Raw genomic sequence first — 10390 nt, forward strand, 5'->3', positions numbered from 1 at the left:
CCCTGAGGCGCCATCTCAGAATTCTATCAACATTCCTTCCACACCATGTGCTGGCCAAGGCAAGCCTCAAGCCCAGCCCAGATTCCAGAGGTGGAGAAATTGTTTCTATCTGCCAATGGAACAAGTTGCAAAGAATTGTGTGTAATTTTGCATTCTAGCACAACTTTGTGAACCATGCATTGAGAGGGACAGTGTTGTAAGATGGCAGTGCCACGAGCCTCTCTATGAATGCCATTGCATTCAAATGTGACCTGTGTGGCAGCAAGCATCCCTCGAGCTATGCACCTGAGGGGGGCTGTCTGTCACACCAGTCTGCATGTTGGCTAATACAATGCAGGTAAGAACTTTGCTCACAGAGCTCTCATGAGGATTGACAGGGCAAGGGATAGAAAATCCTTAGCACAGTATCTCACATGTGCTCAATGCACAGTTGCCATTTTAGTAATTTGTTTATTACTATCACTCTGGTTATTATTATTAAGATTTATGATGAACAGGCTCCTGACAGCACAATGAGGGTCACATGATTCTGAAGTCCTGCAGCTCACACAGGAAGTACTTGATAAATGCTCACAGATGACCTGTTGGCCCTGATATCCCAGCAGCAAAGAGGGAGTCTGCGAAGCCACCCCAAAAACCTGCATCAGGCGTCCCTCCTTTCTGCCCGTAGAAACAGGCAGTGCAGACCTTTGCCGGGAGCCCCCTTGATGCTGCCCACCCAAAGAGGAAGGCCCAGTTTACCCTCCTTCACCCTGCGATTCCAGGGTGTGGAGGAGAGAACCCAGCCCATGCTTGTCAAGAATCAGTAGGATTTGGGGGCAGCAGATGCATTTTGTAAACCAGAAAATATTGAACACTCAGTAAAAGAAGCTAAATAAAAATGAGTGCACATTGTAAGATTGTCGAGCACACACTGTATTATTCCATTTATATAAAAATGAATTTGCTCTGTAAAGTCAGGCACAGGGAAGAGACTGGACAAGGAGACGAGAGGGGCTCCGGGGCCCTGTGTCTCAATTGGAGTGCTGGTCACACAGTGGTGTTCTCTGTGTGAAAATTCATCTGGCCATCCATGTATGATCTGTTCATTCTCTGCATATATTTGAATGTATATATAACAGATAACACATCAATAAAAGGTTTTAAAAGAACACGTGATTTGGTCATTTTTAATTAGTCGAGATATTAGTAAATATTCGGATATTAGTAATGTATGAAATGCCTGCATTAATAAAACAATTGTGAAGTTGTATCAGTTAAATCACATTTAACCATGATTTCAGTAATCAGTTTTGCAACCGAGAGATCTACGGCCTGTCCCGGAAAATCCAGACAGTGTGCGTTCTGCCCAGGACACGATGCACAGCCTGCCACTTTGCCAGAAGCAGGCTCCTGTGGTCCTCACTGTGTGCTCCGCCCTTCCTCACACACGCAGACAGATGCCTCCTTTTTGGCATAGACAGACACAATGCTTATTTCTCCCGAGCTTTATACATTATGGTGAGTTTAAAGGTCACAAATGCTCCCAAGTCCCTGCTCTTGCTCTGCCTGGACTTCATTGACTTTCCCTAAGGACCATCTTCTTTTTTCCCTTGGCCCATTTCATAATATTACCATTGCTGTTAAAGATCTGTAACAATCCGTATCCTAACGGCACCGTGACCGTCACCTGGTTCTGGAATCCTGCAGCCAGCATTTCACAGGAAGTACTTGATAAATGCATCTAAGGAACAGCTCTCTCTCTTTCCTTGGTCCATTTCATAATGTGAGAAAAGTTATCCAAAAGGGTGAACCCCCAGCAGTGTCTGAGATGTGACAACATCCGTGTTCCATACCTAGTGATTGCAAAAGATCAGGTGCACTCCTTGGTGGGAGTTTTCTGAAGAATTACGGCATGAAATACATCCAATAGCTTGGAACCAGTCCTCTAGAACACATGTGCAAGTTTTGGAATAAATCATGAACTACGATGTTAAACCCGAAAACCTTTCTTTTTAGCAACAAGTGGGGGTCCTGCAGCCGGCTCCGCAGTGCCTCCTTGCTTTTTGCTACACGGCCCAGCTTGATTGAGTCCTTCATGAAAACTGAGAATCTCTGATTCATCTTTTAATCAACCACAAGGAAAGAGGAGCTCTTACTCTTCCCTCTTGGTTCTTTCCTAGAGATGAGGTAGATTTAACTAATTTCCTCCACTTTCAATAATAAGGCAGTTGCGTCATAAATTCCATTCCGGGTTTTGCCCTGAAATATCCAGCTTCCCAACTGGCCCTCACATGACAGCTTATTCAGTTTTTTCATTCTTTTCCTCAGTTCCAGGTTAAGCTCATTCTTAGTTTAAGGCTCCCTTCAAAAGCAGACCCTGGGTAGTTTATTTGGGAAGAGACCCCAGGAAGTCTGACAAGGGAGAAGGCAAAGTGAGGGAGAAGGAAGATTTGAAAGCTGATGAAGGAGTTAATACGAGTTACAGTGCAGGCAACTGAGGCTCCATCCTTCTGGGGACCCTCGACGAAATCCTCAGAATTACCTTTCTGGGGGAAGGGGAGCTTGGGGTATTTATGCAATGCCCCGTCCTTCATTAGCTAGGAGGGCTCCTGGGTTATTAAATCCTTCGTGTTTCTAGGATATCTTGCAAGTAGCTGAGTGAGCTGCCACCACGCTGCAGAGGTCCCTCCGGAGGAGAGGGAAGAGGACACAGCATGAAGTTAGCTGCTCAGCCACACCTGTGTACATCAGACCGCCTGCCTTTGGTTTCTTTTGTTTTCTCAGAAAGGTATTATATTCATGAAACTTGGAAACATACTTCCAAGTGAAAGAAGTCAGTAAGGGAAGGTCACCAGGACTGGTAAATCCACAGAGACAGAAAATACAGGTTTTCTGGGGCTGACAGGGGCCAATGGAGGTGACTCAGTGGGTATGAGGTTTCCTTTTGGGATAACGAAAATGTTCTAGAATTAGATGGTGGTGGTGATTGCAAAGCATTGTGAATGTACTTAAAGCCGCTGAATTGTGCGCTTTAAAAAAACTAAAATGATATACCATTTTCATTAATTTTAATAAATAAAATCGTATATCATTTGTATATATACTTACAAAATATATTGTACCCCTCCCACGAAAAAAGAAATTCGTCAGGCCGGGATGCGGGTAGAGGTGAGGTGCTGTCCGCCCTGCAGCTACAGGTGGACTCAGAGATGAGCTAGTGGACGTGGGACGGGCTCACTGTGTCTGCCACAAGCCTCTCACCTGAACACCGCCAGTGCTAACAGGCACACACATTCCCACCCAAAGCACGCACACAGCTTGGAGTGGAAACGCCCATTGATGCTGCTGAAGCCATATGGCAAAGAAAATGCACCCACACTCATGCGTCCCACCGCATGGACCAAATTATTCCGAAACAAATACAGCAAGCTGGCACCGTGCTTCCTGAGCCTTTACTCAGCGTGTATATATTTGTTCCGAAAGCATCTGTAGCCCCAGACAGCAACCAAGTCTACTCCTCACTTTAGTTACCAACATTAAGTATCACACCAGAAAAAACACCAGCCTGCAACTCTGTGCCAGAAGGCGAGGGCCTTCCTCACGTTTACATGTATGTGACAGGTGACAGAAAAGAATTCTGCCCTGAGCTATACTCTCCAAGCTGAAAAGTAATTTTTATGCCAAAGAAATAAATTTGAGTCCCTCTGCTGTGCATGCAGTAAGGGAGTTTCCTGCTAGTCTTCAAAGCAGAATATTCATTATTTTTGGCAGCTCTACTAAGCTGTTCTGATTTTTAAAACTGAAACATTAACTATCTATTTTGGGGTATACTCATGTACAAGGAACCCAAGCTCCTTCTGTTGAAATCTACTTCTTCAGACATGATTGACCAAAAGTGACCTTTAAGTCAAAAGCGACAGGCAAGACTAAAACTGTATTCGGCGATGGAGAAATAAACAGCACTCAGAGATGCCAAGACCCGGCCAGGGTCCCAGCCACCAGAATACATGTGGAGGTCTTGTCTTGGGTCAACAGAGCAGGGAGATGGCAGTAGCTCTGGGTGTGAGCTCAGCCCCAGGACTCCCTGAAAGGTCAGAGCTCCATCAGTTGAGAGGTATCAAGGCGGGTGGGCAGGACAGAAGGGGGCTACACCCAATAGCGCAGCTCAGTTTCTCCTGCTTATATCAAGGGACAGCCCTTGACACATCTGGGCTTCAGGATCTGGCCCCAAACTGCGGCATGAGCTCCCTGGGCCCTGCCCTGAACGCACTGAGCTGGGCCTACCTTGGCCCGTGTGTCTTCCTCTCACACGGTGTTCTCACTTTGGCCAACGGTGTCACCTGCCATGCTTCTTGTCTTTTTGCCTGAACCCTACCTGCCAGTCTAGCTTGGCTGACAGCCTCTTGCCCTGCCAATGCCTGGGCAGGATAAAGAGGCTGCCCAGAGTCTGCAGTGTAGCATCAAAGCAAGTGTCACGGCATCGAGATGGAATGGAAAGGCGAATCCTGCAAGGGCTGGTGATTTCAGCCCTGGCAGCCGATTGGAACCACCTGAGAAGCCTTTAAAACTCCCGATGCCTTGGCCTTGTTGCCAGAGATCCTCCTGTCATAGTCCTGGGGAGTGGTCTGGGTTTGGGAGTTTTAAAAATCCCAGCCAATTTAAATGTGGAGTGAAGGTTCAGAATCAAGGCCCAAGGGAAACGTAAGAGTCAAGACCTGAGGACATCTCCCTCTTTTTCCTCCATTTTCTCATTCAAAGCATATCAAGTTCACATTCCAGGATGCAGTGTGATGACCTCATGTACTTCCAAAGGCACTTCTTACTAACACAAATAGTGCCACAGGCCAAGGGCTGAGTTCATGGGGTTGACTTTTAGGAACTACCTGATGTCCTGGGAGGATCATGGGGTTAGGAGTCAGAAGACCCGAGTTCCAGTCCAGCTCTGCCACTGGAAAGCTCAAGTCTTGGGTGTGTTCTCACCACCATGCCCTCTCTCCACTCACCTCTAAAATGCAAGGATTGGCACAAGCCCCTTCTGCCTCTGCCACTGGCCCCCACCCAAGGATGAGCTGCTTGGGACTGCTGGGGATTGGGGACATATGAACCTATCTGCAGCTGGAACAAGGGCTTCTGAGGGACCTCAAAGCTCAGGCTGAGCTCTTCATCAGCATTGCTGCTTGTGGTGAAAAGTTCCCCAAACTCTGACTTTCACCTAATCACAATTTCCTTGGGGGTTCTGGATGGTTCTCCACAGCCTGACTGGCTGGTTGCCAAGCCTGCCCTGTGGCCATTGCTGGTTCAGGTCCACCCACACCCTGCCCAGAGGACATCACTCTTCTCGCTGTTAAGTTCCCTCAACACGGTGATGGGGCTTGTCCAACTCAAGCCAATGAAAGACTCTGGAATTTCTCCAACTTAAAGTCTATGCACAGCACAGGAACAGAGTACCCCTGCCATACTCCGCCCCCCTTCATGCCTATTTAACATTCTAGCTATTTAAGCTGAGCATGGTGTTTCACGTCTGTTGTCCCAGCTACTTGTGAGACTGAGGCAAGAGGACCACTTGAGCCCAGGAGCTGGAGGCTCCAGTGAGCTCTGATCACCCCACTGCACTCCAACCTGGGCAACAGAGTGACACTCCATGTCTAAAAAGTAAAACAATTTAAAACTTTTTTAATTAAAAAAAATAAGATCTAGGTCTTTGTACACGTCTAGGTCTAAATCATCCAGAAGCTGGTTTTGAGCCTGGGCTGTAAAGTTAGACTTCAGTTTGAAGTTGCCCCTGGCTTGCATGAGCTGTGCAGCCCTGGGCAGGTGATCTACCCTCTCCAACTGTGGTGTCTTCCTTGGTAAATGGAGAGGACTGGATTTATCCGGAGTGCTTATGAGGATTAAATGAGAAGTATCCCGTAATGCCCACAGCAGAGTGTCAGGGACCTCTGAAATGTAATTCTGTGATTCACGGAGAACCCGCCACACTCGGGATCAGCTTCTCAAACTCACCACGGCGCAGAGCTCCCCGCTGGGGTGCAGCACACCAACTAACCAAGGGGGAAGGGCCGGGCTTGCTTCCTCATGTCTTTTAGCTGAAGTCCAGCCCCATTCTAGGTGAGGCTGACCTCAGGAGGACAAAGCCAAGTTCAACAGTGTTCTTTGTCGCTCCAATGACCAATTCAGAAGAAGATGGGTGCCCGTGATGTCTGGCCTTAAGTCCAGTATGCTAGCACTGCTATCAACAGTGAGGACTGAATAGCAGCTGTAGGGTGCTCTGAGAATTCTACCGGAACTCAGTGTCCTACTGAGATTCTGCAGGGCACTCCCCATGTCCCTGTGAAACAAGAGGGCATATGCTTCTACCAAGACATCTCTACTTTCTTTTGCCCTGCCTATTCACCTTGCACTGTGAGGTTCTATTTGAAGAACGTGCTGTGATGCCAAATACATTAATCAATACATAAAATGAGAAACCTCTGACACAGGGCAGAGCTTCTAAAGGTTGATGAGCACATGACTCTCCTAGGGGTCTGACTCAAGGGCAGGTTGAGATGCAGGTGTGGGTGGAGCTGAGATTCTGCTTTCCCGGCAAGCTTCTCAATGTTGCTGATGCTCCCAGGCTTAGCAGGGAGGCTCCAGGCCCCCGAATCCAGCTCTGATGAGCCCTTATCATGGATGCAGACATAACTGGGAGCTCTATGGAAGAAAGGTCCTCAAATAACAAATAGGGCAATTAGGGTATCCTGAAACCTTAACCGAATTTGGGGGTTGACTAATAAGGAAAGATTGGTTGAAATTACATCCAGCCCTTGGCGACACCTGCACTCCTCAGGATTCACTGCACTTCTGCCAACTCTGATGTCAGGGTCACTCTGGGTCCTGGACACTGGACTCTCATGGCAAAGACTGTAGGAACAGGCTTGGGAGGGGAGCTTTCCTTCCCTGGACTTCTCTACCGTATATCTGGATGGCATTGGTCTGCTTGGCTGAGGATGCAGTGCCAACAAAGGTCTGTCACCTTGCATCCACAGTTTATTTTAAAAAGCCAGGCAAGACAGAGACCATGGCCAGATGGAGTGGACCACTCCAGGTTACAGCTGTGCACAGAGACGCAGGCAAGATGGCTAACCTCGGCTGAGACCATTGGAAAGAGCCTATAAGTGAGGGGACAGAAGTCAGGCCTTGAAGGTTAAGAAGGATCTGGCCCAGAAGCCAGGAAAGAGTCTTAGGGAATCACAATCCATCCATCTTTCCAGTCTGAGTTCCTTCCCTTCAGCCTTCCTCAGATTCATATTTTTCAGAAAAAAAAAAAAGTATGATGTGTTGTGCTTTGCTGTCCTAATAAATGAGCTTTGAAAGTACTTCACCAACTTTGAAGCATGACACAAATGCAAGAGGGCTATTTTTATTCCTCTGCAGGGAACTTAAGCTGTTTGTATTCATCAGCAAGTAGCTCAAATTGATATGCATTTGGAACAATTTGCTAATATGGCTCTTGTTAACACAGCTAACCTAGGACGCGCGATCATCCCGGCCTCCTAGAGTCAATCATTCCTTGTTGCTGTTGTTGCTCCCATTTTTAATCTCATGGTTATTAAAGCCTGCCTTTGTACCATTGACTGTTTCAGCAGATGTCGCTGGGGACTCTACTGGGCTCGTGCCCCCCTGCCCAGCTGTTGCAGGGTAGGTTAACTTCCCTGCAGGGTTGCCCTTGCTAACCTGAACCCCTTTTCCTAGAGATTTGGGAAATTTACTCTCCCCAGGAGGGGCCTGGAGCCAACGACAGACTGACACAAGGATTGATAGCTCAGTGTCCTCTGCTTCTAGATGGCAACCGCTGCAGGACCACTCGCAGTCCGGAGCACCCGTGGACATGGGATGAACCTGGGATTCCATGAGTTTCCGTTTCTCCACTCCGCTGCTCTCCTTCCCTCTCAGGTGTCCCTCACACCTGGGTGGCTCTCTCCTGAGAGCTCTGCCTCCACAAATCATGACTCAGGCTCTGCTTCCAGGGAACCTTACCTAGGACAATTCTTAAACACTTCATTGTAATGCTTCATTTTATCATTGCAATGAGATCGATGCATAGGCATATGGTGCTAACCATTATTATCATTATTAGGCAATTTGCCCATATTCCTACAGCTGGGACATGAATCCAGCTCACCACACACCGTGGCTCCCAGTTTGAACTCTTGGGTCTTTGGGAGGAAGCTGGTTACACATCATCAGAGTGGATCGTACTTTAAAGTCTCCGTTGCTCGCAACTCCTTTTTATATTATCAGAAGTACAAAAATCATACTTCTGCATATTAAATATTAGAGCAACAAGCTCTCACTAAAGTAATTCAAGTGTCCCAGGGCAGAGAAAGAAACGTTGAGCTTTCTGCAATGCCCTGGAGGTCAGATGAATTATGGTGGTCATTCAGCTAGCAAGACTGCAAATGTGGACTCCAAAGACACAGGTGCGGGGCGTGAGTTTTTTCCTGGGAAAGCACGGATGTCTGGCATGCTCAGAGAATTATCAGGAACCGAGCTCTGAGGTCTTCCGTCCTTTATTGTCTGTGCATGGCATCAGAGCCCAAGCACATTTATCTCCAGAGCCAGGGACATCCGCGTCCAGTGTTTCTGAAGCGGCACTCCACGCTGATTTATGTGTGCAGGCAGCAGAGGAGCAGCGCACCAGCAGCTTCTAATGGAAACTCACTTGGCTCATCATAAATATCGCATCTGCACACGCCCACCACTGACCGGTTTCTGAGATGGAGCCTGGGAAGCTGCATTCCTACCCGCTCTTCTAGGCTTCCTATCCATCCTAAATCGGAGCATCACTTTTCTAGAGGACAGTTTATTTCCTAGAGGACAGTTCATTTTCTAGAGGACGGTTCATAAAGTAGGATTAATTTTTTTTTTTTCAAGACAGAGTCTCGCTCTGTCGCCAGGTTGGAGTGCAGTGGCTCGACTTCGGCTCACTGCAACCTCTGCCTCCCAGGTTCAAGCGATTCTCCTGCCTCAGCCTGCTGAGTAGCTGGGACTACAGGCACACGCTGCCATGCCCGGCTCATTTTTGTATTTTTAGTAGAGATGGGGTTTCACCGTGTTGACCAAGATGGTAAAACTGAAACTTTTTAAGACCATTGTAAAAAAATAATATTTTTAAGAGCAAGAGAATGAGTGAGGAGTAGAATTCATTCCGCAAAACTATATAAAGAATAAATTTTGCTGTTTATTTTTGAAAAGCCTTTAAGGGTATTGGAAAACGCTTACTCTATACCAAATGTTGACAAACATTCTCCAAAGGGCCCAATAGTACATATTTTAAGCTTTAGAGTGATACACTGTCTCTGCCTCAGTTACTCAGTTCCACCACGGTGGCACAAAACCAGCCACAGACAACACGTGACGGAATGTGCACGTTCCAATAACACTTACGAACACTGGTTCGAATCTCAGGCAATTTTCACATGTCATGAAATGTTATCTTTTTGCTTTTCCAACCATTTAAAAATGTAAAACCATTCTTAGCTCGCAGGCATTACAGGCCCACGGGATGATGGGCCCATATTTTGCCAACCTCTACTCGATACTATCTTACTTTATGATAAATACAACGGCAAAGCGTAGATTTAACCTCCCTCTACCAACAGCTACTGGGAGGGATTAAACCAAACTATGAATAATGGTTGTCTATTGTGAGTGGGGTTATAGGTGATTTTTATTTTCTTCATTATATTTTTTCAACATTTATCAAATATTTTACCATGAACATATATTTCTGATTAAAAAATAAATAAGTTTTCAAAATATGATTCGAATGGTGCCTGCTACAGAGATTAAAATCTTGAAACGTAGACTTTAAAAATACTACCTCTTCCCCTTCATAAGCACCTTGCGGCATTGCCTGAAAACTGTCCGGCAGACGTAGCAATGTGCACAGAGGCAGGGACCTGGGCCTTCACGACCTCCTCCTTTGACTGTGTTATTTTAGGAAACTCCCTAACCTTCTCAGCCTCCGTTGGGCTGTTAATCACATGAGTATCATAATGCCTGGCTGGCAGAGAATCACGTCAGATAAAGCGCATTCTTTCAAAGCTCTGAAGCCCTTTGCTTTGGACTTTGCAAGAGTGAAAAATATTCTTCTGGGCTGGGGGCGGTGGCTCACACCTGTAATCCCAGCACTTTGGGAGGCCGAGGTGGGTGGATCACAAGGTCAAGAGATCGAGACCATCCTGGTCAACATGGTGAAACCCCGTCTCTACTAAAAATACAAAAAATCAGCTGGGCATGGTGACGCGTGCCTGTAATCCCAGCTACTCAGGAGGCTGAGGCAGGAGAATTGCCTGAACCCAGGAGGCAGAGGTTGCAATGAGCCAAGATCGCGCCATTGCACTCCAGCCTGGGTAACAAGAGCGAA

Source organism: Sapajus apella, unplaced genomic scaffold (assembly GCF_009761245.1).
Source record: "Sapajus apella isolate SASKATOON/1434 unplaced genomic scaffold, GSC_monkey_1.0 scaffold65, whole genome shotgun sequence".
NCBI classification, from domain to species: domain Eukaryota; kingdom Metazoa; phylum Chordata; class Mammalia; order Primates; family Cebidae; genus Sapajus; species Sapajus apella.